We start from the raw sequence: 19277 nt of genomic DNA on the forward strand, positions 1-19277 counted from the left end.
GAATAGAAAAGTAGTCAAAAACGAGTACTACAGTAATGTGCTACTGTTATAGAATTTCCTACTATTGACAAAAGGGTTCATGACGGTCTGCACCTTGCTTTAATGGAGTTATAAAGCAAAAAACTGAAAATATTTTTATAAATAATTCTTTGAATACATTTTTTTACACATTTTTTTTTAGTTTCATTATTAGAAGTCTATTTTGCATAATATTGAGTTTGTTTGAGTTCGGTATCATAACACGCAAAGAAGACAACTTTTTATTTTAATTTATCTCTTTAATTTAATGTAATATTAATTATGTTTTTAATTATAACGTTTTAGAAGGGTGTGAACAATATAGAAAAAAAAATCAGCGAAGCTATAGTTGCTTTATATTTTCAGATACAAGCCTGCAAAGTTGATACTTGTAAAAATCATAAGAAAAACCATGTAAATTTTACCTTCAAAAATTCGTAACAAACGCAAAAAAATTTTTGTTTTTTTGCATAGTAGCGTATAGATAGTGCAGCTACTATATCCAAGTTGTTTTAATGTAATACAATTTTTTTAACGGAGTTATAAGATTTGAAAGTGAGGGCTCTATACTTTTTGACCCGATAGTACACGGAGAGAAAAATCAAGCGTTTGTAGTGTGGAGACTTCCTATGGTAATTTTGTATGAACGTCCTGCTTAAGAGGCGTGTCATTCTTATACCTCAGTTGCATGAAACATATACTAAAAAAAGCATGGATCTCTTGCAATCGTAGTATCCTGACATCCCATGCGTTCAGTGTAGAACATTTATGCTGATAACGTAGAAATTGATACAAATACAGCACACATTTTACGCTTATTGCGCATTCTTTTACGAAATAAGGTTATCTATTCATACTACAAACGCTTGATTTTTCATTCCGTGTAGGGAGGGATTCCCTCTCCCGTTTAAGTATTTTTTAAATAACTTTTGTTCTCCTCATTGCAAAATAAAATCAGTTTCTATTCCTTTCGACATTTTTAAAAAAATATTTAGTTTAAACATAATTAATCTTCAATTATGAGGCTTCAAAGCTGAAACATTTTTTGTTCCACTGTTGGTTAATAACAAAATTAGATTATAAATATAATTAAAATGAATTATTTAATGATTTTTTTGCTTATTTGTTAATGTTACATTATTTTTACATGTAAAGTAGAATTTCTTTGAAGATGTGTATTCGTGTAATTAATTGTAAATAATTTATTACTACATAGGGTAAACCAGACAGTAGTCGGCCACTTTTCAATTTTGAATATCTATAAAACCGTATGAGATAAAAATATTTTGTTTGTTGCTAATCATTTCTAAGGTTATCATAAACAAATCTAAGCTTTTGTAATTAAAAAAAAAATTTCGTACGGTTTTTGAAAGCTTTTCTAAGTGGCTGATTACTGTCGGTTTAGGTGGCCGATTACTGTCGGATCCTTATTTGTTTATTTACTAATTTTTTTAAGGAATAAAAATTTTTTTTTCATAAACATGATTGGTTTTATAGTTTTGTGTGATCGTAAGGAACAACATCACATAAAAGAATTCGAAAAAAAATATGAATTGCACTTTTAAAACAGTGTTAATTAAGAAGGTTGCTTTAGGTGGATTTTTACTTTTTTTGTAAATTTTTTTGCTTTAGGTGGATTCTTACTTTTTTGTAAATTTTTTTAACGTATAAGAAATTTTTTTTGTAAACATGATTGGTATACTAGTTTTGTAGGACCATTAGGATCAATCACACATGGAAGAAATTTTAAAGCAATTTTAATTGTAATTTTTAAACAATATTCATTAAAAAGATTTTCTTAAGTGGCCGACTACTGTCTGGTTTACCCTATTTGTAAATTTGTGTTAAAACTAAATTTTTGTTGATTCCTTCGTTGCCAGACTCTTTCCATAGTTCGAAAGATGTATAAAATTTAATAAGAAAGTAGAAAATCTTGGAATAATTGTTATTTGTCGATGCCCATACTTTGACAGACTGTTCCCATAGCTCGGAAGATTAATAAAATTTAATAGAAAAGTAAAATATTTTGGAAAAATTGAGTCAACCCGTTGCCCATACTTCGCCAGAGTGTTCTTGCTTCGTAAAATGAACAAAATTTTGTATAAAAACTAAATAACTATATAATAACTAATAACTCTATAAGTTTCAGGGCAATTATTGCAATTGATAGTGTAAATATTACTAGTTTCTGTACCATTTTTTTGTCATGTCTTTTCCCAATTTTTCATCAGAAACTAAACTTTTCTGATCCATTGGAATAGTTAAGAATTTTATTTTTTGAGAACATTCGATAATTGAAAACAAATATTATTAAAATAAATGTAAACTTTCGGAAGTTGGTGGTAAGTTTGGTGAATTGGATGAATTGAAAAATAATATTTATAACAATTGGTCATAAAATTATTATTATTATTATTATTATTATTATTATTATTATTATTATTATTATTATTTTTTTTTTTTTTTTTTTTTGCTTAGGGAATTTTGGGAAATCTGTTTACAGATACCTTGGATTCCGCACTCCAAGGTTATGTGGGGTTGGTAAAATAAAAAAAAGGGAATTTAAAAAAAAGGATAAATAAATAAATGTTATAATAAATTTAATAAACTGGCGACCTACTACCAGCCCGACCCACTAAAACCCGTAACCCTTCTTTTGGAGCCCTTTACCCTCCCTCGGAACTGTCGTAAGACTTTAGCCTTCGAGGGAGGCGCTCCAACTCTATCGCTGCTGCGACTTTGTTCTGTGTCTGCGGTTCTCCTGCGTCAATAGTCAAAAAATTTAAAACCATTCCAATATAAAAGCGGAATTAACAGCACAACAACAATAAAAAACAAAATTTTTTAAGAAGTTTAAAAAGTCAAAAGATAAAATTATAAACGGATATATAAAAAAAAAGAAAAAATAAACGCGTATAAAATATTGAAAACAAAACTGTACAAACATGAATAAAAAAACACACACAATTAAAAAATGTATATGGACAAAAAAATCACAAAATAAATTAATAAAAAACAAATAAACAAATTAAAAGCTGTTTAAATTACGCTTTTTGGCGGCCGTCGAGATCCTTCCTCGACATAACCGAGATTATGAAGTTCTCGACTTTCCGCCAATTATCTGCTGACTGGGTCATCAGCGATACCATGTTCTCCGGTGTAACTTGACTGTTTACACCTTCGAACATGGCCCGCCTCTCCAAGTCCCATTTCTTGCATGAGAAGAGGGTGTGCTCCGCGTTGTCCTCAGGGAACTGGCAATATGCACACACCTCGTCCTCGCGTAATTTAAAGCGACACAGGTACGAGTTAAAGCACCCGTGACCTGTGAGCGCCTGAGTCAAATAATAAGAGACTTCTCCATGTTTTCGGTTTATCCAGGTGGTGAGTGTTGGAATCAGACGATAGGTCCATCTACCCTTTTCCTCCCTATCCCATCTGTCCTGCCATGTCTCGATAAGTCTGTTTCTCGCGTAGTTGCGGATGTAGTCCTTGCTAGGTCTTTTCTCTTCTGGGTACTCGGGATTATTTCTTCTTTTAAAAAGAAGAAATACTTCCTCCCTTTCCCTTGCCATAAGATCTGCCGGCGGGACACTTGCAAGGACTTGCACAGCGCTCGTCGAGACCGTCTTATACGCAGAAACGATACGGGTAGTAACACATCTCTGCGCAGACAGCATATTATCGCAAATGGTTTTGCTTCTTGTTTTAAGTGAGGGAGCCCACGCTGCTGCTGCGTAAAACAGCTTAGCGTGGGCAACACTAACCACCAGTCTCCTTTTCCTTTCACGTGGTCCGCGAACGTTTGGCATAAGTCGTGCCAAGTCTGACGCACACTTTATCGCCTTATTCAAGGCCGTCGCTATATGGTAATGGAAGTTTAACCTTCCATCGAGCTCCACTCCTAAATACTTAATATGTTTACTCCACTTGACCTCGAATTCGTCTATCACGATTCGTGGGAAACTATAACCACGTCTGTCTGTGACGAGCAGAGCTTCGGTTTTTTCCAAGGCCATTTGAAGACCTCTGGCATCCAACCAGCTTTTAACTCGCCGCAGACATTCGTTCACCAATGTCCCAAGGGCTTCCTCGCTTTCGGCTGAGCACACGACCAACGCATCGTCCGCAAAGCCGATGATGACCGCGCCTTCAGGTAGACCCATTCGCAGGAAGTTATCATAGGATACATTCCACACGAATGGTCCCACCCTCGAGCCTTGGGGGGCACCACTTTGCATCTCTTCCTTCAGAGTCCAGTTGTCCCCCTCATAGATTACCCACCTGTCGCTAAGATAATCATTCATTATCCGCAACAAGTAGGGCGGTATTCTCTTCTCCATCATCGACTGGATGAGATCTTTCCATCGTGCGGAGTTAAACGCGTTACGTATGTCAATAGCCACCAATGCGCAGAAGCCCTTCTTCTTCTTTGGTCCCAATTTGTTTTTTCCCGCTTTGGCTATGTCCACAACTGCCTGAATGGCATCAACTGTGGACTTGCCTTTACGGAAACCAAATTGGTGATCAGATAGACGATTCTCTTCGGTCAAGTGGCTTTGCATTCTCTGCAGAACCATATCCTCTAGAAGTTTACCCATCGTATCTAGCAGGCATATAGGCCTGTATGATGAGACTTTATCTAGAGGTTTTTCACCTTTCCTTAGGAGGACTAACCTCTGTCGCTTCCAGTCGCGGAAGAACTCTCCTCTCTCAAGGCAAAGATTGAAGCATCGAAGCAGAATCTGGGGTGAAGTGTCGATTACCAACTTTAGGATCTCGTTACTTATCCCATCGATTCCAGGCGCCTTGTCTGTTTTCAATCTTTTGCCTGCTTTTTGCAGTTCACTAAGTGTGAAGAGTTCTTCCTCTTCGACTTTGCAAAAACTCCAGTCCCTTCTAAGGTATGGCTCTGCAGGAGGAAACAAAGAACTTATTATCTTTCTGACCCAATCGGGATTGTCCAGGCCGGGGGTCTTTTGCCTCGTCACTAATTTCTTAGACACGATTTTAAAAGCCAGACCCCATGGGTCCTTATCGACTTCTTCGATTAGGTCCTTCCAGCTACGGCGTCGCGACTTGCGGATCTCTTTCTTGAGGTCCTTTTTCGCCTCCTTGAAATCCTCTTTCAGCAAGGGATCTCCCTTAGATCGGGTGTATGTCCTTCTTGCTTTGAGGCATTCCTTTCTCAAGGAGGCCAGCTTCTCTGACCACCAGTGCAAGGATTTTTTCCTTGGAAAGGCGCCTTTGCGACGTGGCATCGACGCATTGCAAGCGGTGACGATTATATCTCGCACCGCTCGCACCTCTCCATTTAGACTTTTCGGCCTCCTCACCCAACCAGAATCCTCAATTAAGATAGATTCTTCTAGGGACCGGCTGAACTTCTCCTTGTCGAGTTTCTTAATGTTCCACGAGGAGGTTTTGCGACTAGGAGCTTCCTGTCTTTTTCCTCCTCGTGTGTCTCCCATTGAGACTGAGAACTCAATATACTGGTGGTCACTTGCGGTATATTCCTCAGAGACCCGCCAGTCGCTTATGCGGCTAAATATATTAGACGATGCGATCGTTAGATCTATAATCGATCCGATCGCACCTCGTCTAAACGTCCATGTTTTTCCCCGGTTTACAACTAATAAATCGTTCTTGGAGATCATTTCTCCAATCAGAATTCCTCTCTTGTCGAGCCTCGTCTCACCCCACTCTGGCGACTTTGCATTAAAATCGCCAGTGATGATGACATCCAGCTTGGATTCTGTGAGGCTCGATTCTAGGTCTTCTATATTGGCTTCGAAGGTGGTCAGCGGGTCGTTGGGTGAGAAGTAGCAGCTATACATACGTATGTTAGCCACCTCTATCCACACAAACCCGCTGCTTGTCTCCAAGAACTTGTCAACCCGCAATTCTGGGTTGCACAGCTTGATGGCGGCTCTCTTCGCCTTATCCTGATACCAAGGTGCGAGGTCGCTTCCTTGATACTGCTCACTGCAGAACAGGATATCGACCTCATTTTCCCTAGCTGTTTGCATCAGGAGCACCTGTGCATCCTTACTTGTATGCAGGTTGACTTGAAGGAGCTTTAGGGATTTGCCCTTTTAAGTTTCTCCAGTTCCTCCTTGTAAACCGGGCAGGAAATTCTTCCAGGGATATGGTTGACTTCCGTTTTTCCCAAATCTGTACACGTTATGCACTTTGGCTTGTCACTAGTACACTTTTTGGAGAAGTGTCCCGCTTCGCCGCATCTCCGACAGTTTTTTGTTCTGTCGGGGCCCTTGCAAATTCGGGTCACGTGTCCATAGGCTAGGCACTTTTGACATCTTGTCACTTCTAAGTGCGTTCGGATGGATGCGTTTATCCAACCAATACGCACTTTGCCCAGCTTAAGCAGACTCTCGCTGTCGGTTTCACTCAAGCGTACTAGTGCCACTTTTGTACCACCAAAACGTGTCAGAAGTCGGCAAGTCACATCCAATTCGGGCTTTTGCAACTTCTGCTTTAAGACGGTTAAAACGTCCTCCTCTGCAGTTGTTTCGTCAAGTTCCCGAATTTCGAGGGTCTTTTTGCTGACAAGGGCCGTAACCTCGGCCTTGTCCTGAAGAACGAAGGTAAGATTCTGAGCGAACTTTGAAGTTTCACCCCCCTTTTTTACCACAACAAGAACCTCTTTTTTAAGAGTTCTCCTAATTTTCACAATCTCTGTGCCAGTTTCCTCTGGCTTTACCGAAGTTGTTGCCAGTTTTATGAGATCATGGTAGGTCTCTGGATTCCGGGCCACAATTTTTATTGCCTCCGTTGTTCTAATTTTGGGGGGGCGTTTCTGAAGTCGCTCCCTCTCCTCCGCTTTCTTCAAGGCCTTTCTCTTACGGGCCTCCCGTTTCCTATTGGAGACGGTTTCAAAGTCTTTTTCGTTTTCAGGCTTATTTACCACAGTTGCTTCCGAATAAGAAGCAACCCTGGCCGAAGCAGCCTTACTCACCTCTGTCTCCATAACAGTAGGGTTTGCCTTGGTCTCCTTGCTCTTAACCCTCTTACCCTTGGGAGTGGTCACAGTAGAATCAGTCTCCGGACCTTCATACTCTCTAGGGCGCTTTTTTGGGTCGATGGGCTTGCTCTCGCCAGATGTGGCGTGCGACATCGATCTAGGAATTTCAGGATTCGACTTTGGATTGCTTGGGCTAATGAAGGGCCTAGGTATAAAACGCAGGTTACTGCGAAGCACCTCGTGCACCTTCCCCAATTCCACCATTCCATCCTGAACGTCCTTGCTAATGTTTCTTTGTTTCCTGCAAGCACGCCACATGCTGTCAAGTATTTTTGGGATCAGATCGACCTGTTCTAAAACATTTTCTTCGAATCTGCTAAGTCCCACATCCTCAGAATTTTTGCTTTGGCTCCCTCCAAAATCCTTGAAGCCGTCTGCACCGACTACCGGGGCTTCAACCCGATCAGAATCGGTGGTGGGATTACCCTCTACAGAGGTACCCACTTGGAGTAATTTGTTTGATTCTTTATCCATTTCATTTTTTATTCTTTGCCCCGTATCGAGGGAACGATCGAGCCTAAACAGGGTACTACCATCTGGCCAAGATGGACCCTGAACCGCCTCCGTTAGTTACATAGACGTTATAGCATTGCCGGAGCATTGATGCGACGTCTATGATATCCAAGGGCACGTGAACATGTATGTTCGGACGTGGAGGTCGATGTGTCTCTCCAAGATAGCAGGAAGTTTCCGCAAAGGGAGTGCATCCCGGTATCTCTTCACAGAGTTTACCCTCATTATTATTATTATTATTATTATTATTATTATTATTATTATTATTATTATTATTTTTTTTTTTTTTTTTTTGCTTAGGGAATTTTGGGAAATCTGTTTACAGATACCTTGGATTCCGCACTCCAAGGTTATGTGGGGTTGGTAAAATAAAAAAAAAGGGAATTTAAAAAAAAGGATAAATAAATAAATGTTATAATAAATTTAATAAACTGGCGACCTACTACCAGCCCGACCCACTAAAACCCGTAACCATTCTTTTGGAGCCCTTTACCCTCCCTCGGAACTGTCGTAAGACTTTAGCCTTCGAGGGAGGCGCTCCAACTCTATCGCTGCTGCGACTTTGTTCTGTGTCTGCGGTTCTCCTGCGTCAATAGTTAAAAAATTTAAAACTATTTCAATATAAAAGCGGAATTAACAGCACAACAACAATAAAAAACAAAAATTTTAAGAAGTTTAAAAAGTCAAAAGATAAAATTATAAACGGATATATAAAAAAAAAAAAATAAAAATAAACGCGTATAAAATATTGAAAACATAAAATTGTACAAAGATGAATAAAAAAACAAAACAAATTTAAAAAAAATGTATAGGGACAAATAAATCACAAAATAAATTAATAAAAAACAAACAAACAAATTAAAAGCTGTTTAAATTACGCTTTTTGGCGGCCGTCGAGATCCTTCCTCGACATAACCGAGATTATGAAGTTCTCGACTTGCCGCCAATTCTCTTCCGACTGGGTCATCAGCGATACCATATTCTCCGGTGTAACTTGACTGTTTACACCTTCGAACATGGCCCGCCTCTCCAAGTCCCATTTTTTGCATGAGAAGAGGGTGTGCTCCGCGTTGTCCTCAGGGAACTGGCAATATGCACACACCTCGTTCTCGCGTAATTTAAAGCGACACAGGTACGAGTTAAAACACCCGTGACCTGTGAGCGCCTGAGTCAAATAATAGGAAACCTGACCGTGTTTCCTATTTATCCAGGTGGCGAGTGCCGGGATAAGGCGATAGGTCCATCGACCTTTTCCCTCACCATCCCATCTTTCCTGCCATCTTTCTATGAGCCTGTGCCTCGCTTCTTTGCGGATCAGGCCCTTGCTTGGTCTTAATTCCTCATCCCAGGAACTGCTTTCTTTAGAAAAGAGAAACATTTCTTCCCTTTCCCTCGCCAAGAGATCTGCTGGCGGGACACTTGCAAGGACCTGCACAGCACTCGTAGATACCGTCTTATATGCAGAGATGATACGCGTTGTTATCGATCTCTGCGCCGACAGTATCTTTTCACAGAAGGTAACACATCTTTTACTCCTCAGGGATGGGGCCCACGCTGGTGCTGCATAGAGCATTTTAGCGTGGGCGACACTCGCCACCAGTCTTCTTTTTTGTTCACGGGGTCCGCCAACATTTGGCATTAACCGTGAAAGATTAGCCGCACACTCGATCGCCTTATTCGACGCCGTAGCCATGTGGTGGTGGAAGTTTAACCTTCCATCCAACTCCACACCAAGGTATTTAATTTGTTTACTCCACTTGACCTCGAATCCGTCTATCACGATTCGTGGGAGCTCATAACCACGTCTGTCTGTGACTAGCAGTGCCTCGGTCTTTTCCAGGGCCATTTCAAGACCTCTGGTATCCAGCCAGCTTTTGCTAGTCGCAGACATTCGTTCACCAATGTCCCAAGAGCCTCCTCACTCTCGGCAGTGCACACGAACAACGCGTCGTCCGCAAAGCCGATGATCATCGCACCTTCGGGCAGATCCATTCGCAGAAAATCATCGTAAGATACATTCCATACAAATGGACCCACCCTCGAGCCTTGAGGAGCCCCACGCTGCATCTCTTTCCTGAGAGTGCAGGTGTCTCCCTCATATATAACCCACCTGTCGCTAAGATAATTATCCATTATCCGCAACAAGTAGGGCGGCATGTTTTTCTTTTCCATCGACTCGATGAGATCTTTCCATCTTGCGGAATTAAACGCGTTGCGTATGTCAATTGCTACCAACGCGCAGAAGCTCTTCTTTTTCCCAGGTCCCAATTTGTTTTTTCCTGCTTTGGCTATGTCCATCTTCAGGTCGGGTTTACCCAGCTTTTCTCTTAGTGCTGTTTGAGAACATTCGATAATTGAAAACAAATATTATTAAAATAAATGTAAACTTTCGGAAGTTGGTGGTAAGTTTGGTGAATTGGATGAATTGAAAAATAATATTTATAACAATTGGTCATAAAATTATTATTATTATTATTATTATTATTATTATTATTATTATTATTATTATTATTATTATTATTATTATTATTATTATTATTATTATTATTATTATTCGTTATAATTGTCATATCTAAAAAATTTATTTTATTGTCAAATTCTAATTCAGGGGTGAATTTTAAGTTGATGTTAAAGGAATTAAAATTCTGTAAATACTAAAAGGTCAACATGGTCTATATGAACACAAAAGAGGGTGTCGTCAATATAACTAAAAGAAAAAATAGGTACATTTTTGAAATTCTTTTCGAGTAAATTTAATCAATCAGCACAGAGTCATTCTGAATAACAATATTCTCCAGTTCACTTTTTAATTCGAAACTATTGTTTATATAAGATTTAGAGAGAACAATTGCTGATTTGAATTCTTTATATGTAACCTCAGCCAAAAAGTGAGTAGTACTGTTTATTAGAGAAATAATAGGTCGAAGAGGTGCCTTGTCATTGTGTATCTTTGGTAAACCATAAAATTTTGCCAAAGAAGTGTTTTTTATCGCTAACTGATTATTGTGATATTTATATTTCAGAAAATTATTGTCATTTAATTATTATTATTGTTAATAATTATTAATAATTATTATTATTGTCATTTAAGTTACGAAGAATTTTGTACGTTTAGGATTGTAATTTAGATAAAATATTTTTGGTAGAAACTTCTTTACACGGAGCAAAATAAATAGTAATAATTATACTATTTTTGATGAAAAATTACTACTTTCAAGTAGAAATTTTGAAACTGCTCAAGAAATATTAACTTTTGCTTCGTTTTCAAAGAATGTTTACTTTTTTAAAAGAGTATAATTTACTTGAAAGAATATAAATTCTATTAAAAGCCGAATAATATTTAAAATGTCCCGAGCAATTAATACTCTAAGCGAAGCAACTTTTATTATGAATCAGAGCAGTTATTACTATTTCATAAAGATTTTTACTCGAAAAGTAGTAGTCTTTACCCACACAATGACGCGTCTCACTCCGACGGGTGAAACGAAAATAATGCTGGTGTAGAGAGCTATGTATTGTCTCGTTTTATTTTAATAAATTAAAATAATCAGTGCGTTCAAAAAATATTTTTTCAAGTAATTAACACTTTACATGTGTATTATTTTCATTAATTTATAAGTTTCACTCTTTTATCATATTCATACTTACAATTAACAACTTAACACATCAGAAAATCTTAACATCTATACAGATTCGAAACCTACCTACTTATATCGAAACGCAACCCTAAAATCGCACGCATTTACACTAAGCTTCTCTTTTTTTGGTTTAATTTAATTTAGATGGAAATATTTTGTTTTCAACTGTAATACAATGGTTTTTTTCAAACTGTAAATAAGAGTATTACTAACCTTTAATATAATCTCATGTTTTACTTCAGGTTTGATTTTAAAAAATGTAAAAATTTTTTGTTTTTGGAAAAAAATGAAGTTGTAATTTTAGAGGGGAATTTTTAGAACAGAAACACGTTTAATGCTTATTAGGATTAACGTAAAAGGATTTCGTTTAAAGATGCATGCCAATGGATTCGAAATTCTATGAACATGAAAAGTATTTTGTATTATCCCATTTCTGAATTTGATTTCGCAACTGGAAATTTCAACGTCTCTTGGATTATGGAAGATTAGCTCACTTATCGTCACTTAGACATGGTTACGCTGGAGATTCGTTGGAAATTTTAAAGCATAGAGCAATTTCTGGCTCAGCGCCAATTCAATTGGAATTGGAATTCCAATTTCTTTTGACTTTCATTTTTTAAACACACTAAAAACTGAAAAAGTATTTTTTTCACATTTTCCTTCTTTTTAAAAACGACTCGTGTGTCACGACAGCATGACAAGGCTAATCCTGGCACATAATATCGTGACTTGATTCCAATTCGACGAAATCCAATGGTTGGCAATAATTCTAGAGGTCGAAATGACTCTGGCCCAGTTTATGAACACGCCTCCATTTTCATTACTTTTGTTTATTAAAGTCTAAAGTTTAATTATTTTGCGAAAATTTTAATTATCTGAAGGTTTTTTTGAGAAAATAAATAAAAAAAAACCTTCTCATTTTGTTGAAGGTAAATGTCATTAAGGGCACGCGATGGAAAATAGGGAAAATCCTCTGGTCACCAGTCATAAACACATTTTGTATACCTACCATTATTGAACTTAGTGGACAATAATTTCAACGTTGAAACTGTTTAGTTCACCAACGTGATAATGTAACCCACTTTGTAATTTGTTTTCGCCGAGAATTTCCTACTAATGAATTATTGCCATTTGGATATATTTCTAGTGGGTGTTTCTCTATGATAATTTAGAACAATTTACACATTCCCATTGTGTGCGAAACATGCTCCGCAGTGGATACAAAAATTATAATAAAAGACTAGATTACTAAAACATATAATTGGAATACGGAATTTTTATTTTTTTTATAACAGCCCGCGTGGAAATAGAAGTATGTGTAAAAGATGGGAAACCATGGGCAAAGTATGGCGAAACATGGGAGGAAAAAAACTATTTTTTTTATATTTTCAAAACCATAGTTCGCCATACAGTACCGTCCGAAATTGTCAGTCCACCCATTTTTAAAGGAATGAAAAAAATTTTTTAAAATAAAATTCATGAAAACTAAAATTTTTTTTGGTTTATATTTTGAAAGACTATAAAATTTTGAAAAGAATAAGACCTCACAGAAGTCATTTGGACAAAATTTGTAGAAGATATTCTTAAAAATCGTCATTTTCAATGTTTTACAAAAATTTGAATAACTTCTAAAATAATGAACGCTTTTTAATAATCTTAGGCTTTTTTTAAAGGTCATTTTCTACGGAATAAGAATTACTTATAGGCATTAACCTATAATTTTTTATTTGGAATAAGCATGACGTCAAAGTTGGACAAAAAAATTGGAAAAATTTGAAATAATATTATTAAAAGAAAAATAATTATTTAAATTCAAACATATTTTTTTATTAAATTTTCTTGAAAAATCTACACCATATCATGTTTTATATATGTTCTAGAATAGTTTTTAGTACAAAAAATTTATTTCAAATTTTTCCAATTTTTTTGTCCAACTTTGACGTCATGCTTATTTAAAATAAAAAATTACAGGTTAATGCATATAAGTAATTCTTATTCCTTAGAAAATGACCTTTAAAAAAAGCCTAAGATTATTAAAAAGCGTTCATTATTTTAGAAGTTATTCAAATTTTTGTAAAACATTGAAAATGACGATTTTTAAGAATATCTTCTACAAATTTTGGCCAAATGACTTCTGTGAGGTCTTATTCTTTTCAAAATTTTATCGTATTTTAAAATATAAACCAAAAAAATTTTGAGTTTTCATAAATTTTATGTTAAAAATTTTTTTTCATTCCTTCAAAAATAGGTGGACTGACAATTTTGGCCGGTACTGTACTTTGTGTCCATAGTTTAAAAATATAAAAATAATAGGTTTTTTCTTCCCATATGGTTCGCTATACTTTTGCCGTGGTTTAAAAGCAATAAAAAATAGTTATGCTTCTTTCCATGCTTTGCTATACTTCTCCCATAGTTTGCCATTTTTACCCATTCTTCTATTTTAATTGATAATTCGAGTTTCTTCTCCAAAACTTGAAACAGAACAGAACCGTACCGAATAAGAAAATTGAATTTTCAATTTAAGGGACATGGAGTGAGAGAATATATAAAATACCGAAAGAAAGTGAACAACGGTCGATATTAATAATTATCTCCGTTGAACGAATTCTCAAGAAATTTCACTCAAAATCCTAACCTAAACCAATTATTATTTCCTGCTGTCCCAGATAATGGAAAACTAAATAATCTTTAAATATAGGATTTTAGGGATCTTCTGTTCCATTGAAGCATGTCATCAAGAATGATTAATCGTTTTGTCCATTGTTTCGACTATAAAACCGATTATACACCTCTTTTTCTTTACTCCCTCAACATTTTTTTAGTTGATGAATTGTGTATTCTATGCGAGAGGGTGAAAATATGCAAACAAAACTTAACTAATGTTGTAAATTCCAATTTCCGATTACACGTTGTTTGGAGGGGGAAAAGTGACCAGTGCACTGAACTGTAAAACAGAATAGGGCTTCTTCGTTCTACATTCGTCAAAGGAGTAATAGAAGCAACTATCGACAAAGGTATACCAAGTGATCTGATCAGATCTGATTACTTGGCATGCTTTGAACGTCTTGTTAGAACTCACGCGCAGTTGCTAATACGTTTACGTCAAATTAGGTTTTGATATGCCATAAGGAACATTTCCTATTTTATCAAAATCAAGCTAATCATTCAGCTTTGGCAAACATTCGATTTTGATTAGTGAATTATAGGGGTTCGTTAAAGTCTTGAATTACATGTAATTTTTCAAATCCTTAATACCAACCGGTGAAAATAATTATTCAAATTCAAGCGATATAATTAATCGAAGAGTATCAAATTTCGGCAGCCCAAAATTCTAGGGGTAATAATTTTATAATAAAAACTAGGAGATTTGAATCGCATCGTGAATAAGGAATTTCAACACCCACTTTCAGTAACCTAACCTTTGTGACTGAACTGTGCAAACTGCAGTCAGCGTGTCAACACGCCATGTGCACGAAACTCGTAAAGATATTTCTAGTGTTTAAATTCACTTCAAGTTTCCCATTCCCAAGTTTAGTGTTACACTTTGCAAGCTTACCCGATAAATTCGAATGCCGAAATCCTTGCCGGGGTGTGGTTCTTCCTTGATCGGGTGGGGTCAGGATCACCCTGCCAGATTAAGTACTTTGGATTCGGATGGACGTGGGAAACTCGTGTCTCAATGATTCAGGACACAAACACATTTCCAAGAACACAAATTGTGTGTTGGTGAGTGTGTATGTAATGCAGAGGCTGAGGGAAAATACGTGGATGGATACAGCTGGGGTGGGTGGATATAGGTTGGACGGTCGCGGTCGGTTCGGGAAACGGGTGTAGGTGAAATGGAGCAGGATAAGGGGAATGCCCAGGCAGGATACTGCCTTCGCTAGGACATTGTTGATCCTTCTTGTCCGTGCAGTGAAATTCACTCGATCCTAATATCTCCACTTCTTTTTAACACCTATTTTCACTTTTCAATAAATCCCGCCGAAAAAAATGTTTAACACAAATTTCCCACTTCTTTTTCTCACGTCTTCAAAGATGTTTTTAAATTCAAGTCATTAATAATCAATTATCTTCCATTTAATCATTAACCGGCTTTTTAGGAACGTCCCTTCTCATCGCCCTCGTGGTCATCAGGGATCATCTTATCGCTTACAAAATGCAATAATCAATTTTCTAACCTCTGCCCAAAATATCTTCTTTCAACTAGTATCACAGTAGACTAAATTACTAACATTCACTTTCGAGCAATTGACACGTCCTGGTGGAAAAATGTTCTATTTCAGTAAAAAAGTAAAAATGGAAAAAACTGGGAGCGTATTGAAAATCTCACGATACCGCAATAAGACCACGCACCACACGGATGAATTTTATGAAAAGTCAACAAGAAGCGCAATGAAGTTGATCACTATATATCCGAAAGGCGATAAAAATTGTAACAGTTGAAAAAGATTTGAATTCTGTTCTTTTATTATTTTTTTGGTAAAAAAAAGTCGGGCGAAAAACTTGGTAATTGTAAAACGTGCTGCTACGATTTAAGACATCAAGGCCGTGAGCGCTATCCTGACAGTGGTGCGCGGCGCCATGACAGTGGTGGCTGCTCCGCACACATTCATCCCCCTACTTCGATCTTTCACGACTCCCCCACCGTTCAGTGGAGGAAACCTACCAACCCCTCAACCCTTCAAAACTACCCCGTTTCAGCCCCACCAAAGCAATATTGATCTGGCGGAAGGGCGGCATCCAGCGCGGTATCAACTACGTCTTGGTGCCCTCGTACGCACAGAAAAAGCACCCAATTTCATCTCAAATTTTCAACACCGTAAATATACATTCTATGCTTCTCTTCTAATTCTTTATTTCATTTGTGTAAATGGAACTCAAAATTTCCAGCTAGACAGAACTGTTTTACCAAAATTAGGATTTTCCATTGACGATACTTTGCTAGACTCTTCCCATATTCTGTAAAATTAATAAAATTGAATAGAAAAGTCAAATATTTGGAAAAATTAAGTCTAGTCGTTGCCCTTACTTTGCCAGAGTCTTCCCATAGTTCGGAAAATTAATAAAATTGAATAGAAAAGTCAAATATTTGGAAAAATTAAGTCTAGTCGTTGCCCTTACTTTGCCAGAGTCTTCCCCCAGGTTTGGAAAATGTATAAAATTTAATAGAAAAGTAAAATATTTTGGAAAAATTTATTTTAGCCATTGCCCATTTTTTTCCAAACTCTTTCCATATTTCGGAAAATTAATAAAATTGAATAGAAAAGTCAAATATTTGGAAAAATTAAGTCTAGTCGTTGCCCTTACTTTGCCAGAGTCTTCCCCCAGGTTTGGAAAATGTATAAAATTTAATAGAAAAGTAAAATATTTTGGAAAAATTTATTTTAGCCATTGCCCATTTTTTTCCAAACTCTTTCCATATTTCGGAAAATTAATAAAATTGAATAGAAAACTAAAATACTTTGGAAAAATTGAGTCTAACCGTTGCACATACTTTGCCAGATTTTTCCCATAATGTAAATAGTGGACCTAATGGTTTTTTAATTCCCAAATTGAATTAACGAACTGAAATTAGTGACATTTTCATCTCCAAAAACCCCGAATAATAGTTTTCAACGCTAACTTAAGAGATAAAAGTAAAAATCTTCCCCCACAATTTGACAAACAAAAGATAAGTAATTAATCATTTTACTCAAAGGTGTATCAATTACTATAATTCATTACACTGAAGTGTGTGTGTGATATTTAGAAACATGGAAAATTTATTACATCAATAAATAACTGCGGTGTTATGGATTAAATGAAATAAGTTGTTTATGAGACGTATATATAAATTATAGTGGGTGGGGAAGATTTGATTGCAAATGGGGTGAAAACGGTTAAGGTGAAAGGTTATAGATTGTGCTGATGTTATTAATATTACGATAGGTAAGAAGAGGGGTAGCAGGTGGATAAGATTGACTACTGCAAGTTGAGCTTCAGGTAACACTTAACACCTGATCTCCAACCTATTACGCTCCTGTTAACCATTCGCTGAACCCATCCTTACACTTTTCTCAAATCCCCTGCAAAAGATCGTCTATCTTTCCTTCGGCCCTGTTCGCGAAATGGATTCCTTGCAAAGCAACTTGCTACTCAAGATAATGTCGAGCTCTTATCTCTCATCTTAATGTATAACAATTGGCACTACGCAACGTATTTTAAACCCAAAAAAGACTTTTTAAAAAGTTTACAAACAAAATGGAAAATTTTTACAAAAATCTACGGATTTGGCATAATTTATGGCGTTAAACTTGGCATTTTGGAAAGTGTTTCCAATTCTTTCCTCCAGGAGTACAATTTGGCGCTAGGTATCAAGTCTTCCTAGACAAAACCACTTAAATTTTTTTTACAGGTAACTGCATATATGCACACCTTTTTAAAAAACTGCTATCACAATCTCTAGTTCGTGACTAAAATGATACATTTTTCCACGAACTAATAATATTATGCTAGAAATGCCACGTTTTTCAAAAATATTTACAAAACCGGAAGGTTTTACTTGTATCTGCTTTACTGTGAAAAATACTTAAAAATTAATAAATATAAAGTAAAAATAGATAAAAATTTAAAACACATAAACTAAAATTAGATTAAAATGTTAAAAATCATATAAATTAAAAGTAGATGAAAAATTGTGTGGCAAAATTTCTGTAGGTAGAGTTAAAAAAATATAGGCCGGGAAGAAAAATCGGTGTAGCAACGATTTCTAAAAAACCGAAGCTCAACTAAAGAACTTGAACATCATGAGTAAAGGTTAAACTTACCCCCAGTGGCTCTCTTCGCAGAATCCTGCCAATGCTTCAGGATCCTGAAACATAAAAAAAGTAACGACTCAGTAAGGCTGGCGCGTTTCAATCGATACATCGAATCGTGTTACAACTTTTGTAATTTACAACTTTGGAAAATCCCCGTAAGTGCGATCGCGTGACCGAGAGGTGTCGGTTCAACTTTACACCCAGAAGATGCCAAACGGTAAGGGGTGAGGGTGAAAGTAAGTAAAAGTTTAGGGAAAAGGAATTACTAAACCAACTTTTAAAAAAACGGTTTTCTTGAAACTTACAGTAACTTGAGAATTTTTATTAGAGTGGTATTAATTACCAAGAAGCAATTTACTAATTTTTTCCGCATAGTAACAGATGATTAAAAAATTAATCAAAAATTGATGTTATTATTATTATTATATTATATCATTAAACTGTCAATTAAATGTATGGTAAAGCGTGGGTATTAACTTTTGTTAAATGTTCTAGTTTTTATACAAAATTTTTTTCATTTTACAAAGCAAGAGAAAAATCTGTCAAAGTATAGACAACGGCTAGAATCAATTGTTTTGAAATTTATACTTTTCTATCAAATTATATACATTTTTTGAACTATGGGTAGAGTTTATAAAAGAATGCAATTACTAAAATATGATTTGTGAAATTTTTTGGATATTTTAGCAAATTGTTTTTATTTTACGAAGCATGGGAAAAGACTGTCAAAGAATGGGCAATGATTAGAAAGACTTTACTGGACTTATCCCGCATTTCGGAAAATTAATAAAATTAAATAGGAAAGTAAAATATTTTGAAAAAATTGAGTCTAGCTGTTACTCATACTTTTCCACTCTTCCCATATTTCGGAAAATTAATAAAATTGAATAGAAAAGTAAAATATTTCGAAAAAATTAAGACTAGCCGTTGCCCATACTTTTCAGAGTCTTCCTCTAGTTCGAAAAATGTATAAAATTTGATGAAAAAGTTTTAAAAAATTGTAAAAAAATTATTTTAGCCATTGCTTGTACTTTGCCAGACTCTTCCCATATTTCAGAAAATTAATAAAATTGAATAGAAAAGTCAAATATTTGGAAAAAATGAAGTTACGTGTTTAATTTTAGTTGTTTATTTTATGTTCACTTATTTAGAGATTTTTAAATAAGGATCAAGGAAAGTAAGTTCCTATATTTTTCTGTGAATTCATTTTTTCTACCTTCTATGAAAATAGCAGTAAATTAGGAAAATATTTTACTTTTTTTGATA

At 35.9% G+C, this 19277-nt stretch overlaps 1 protein-coding gene across 7 annotated transcripts in view; it reads right to left on the minus strand.

The window, feature by feature from the left end:
- The window catches only part of LOC122506350 (protein turtle-like), a 325273-nt gene extending 307209 nt beyond the window's left edge, over positions 1-18064 (minus strand). For 5 of the 7 annotated variants that reach the window (XM_043618468.1, XM_043618467.1, XM_043618471.1 and 2 more), the window contains exon 1: positions 14768-16006. The gene's annotated coding sequence lies outside the window, so the exon portion shown is untranslated. Of the gene's footprint in view, positions 1-14767; positions 16008-18020 lie in introns of those variants that run through there. The other 2 variants (XM_043618465.1, XM_043618466.1) reach the window with 2 other exon arrangements.
- Positions 18065-19277: the final 1213 nt, after the last annotated feature.

Source organism: Leptopilina heterotoma, unplaced genomic scaffold (genome assembly GCF_015476425.1).
Source record: "Leptopilina heterotoma isolate Lh14 unplaced genomic scaffold, ASM1547642v1 Lhet_41, whole genome shotgun sequence".
Classification (NCBI taxonomy): domain Eukaryota; kingdom Metazoa; phylum Arthropoda; class Insecta; order Hymenoptera; family Figitidae; genus Leptopilina; species Leptopilina heterotoma.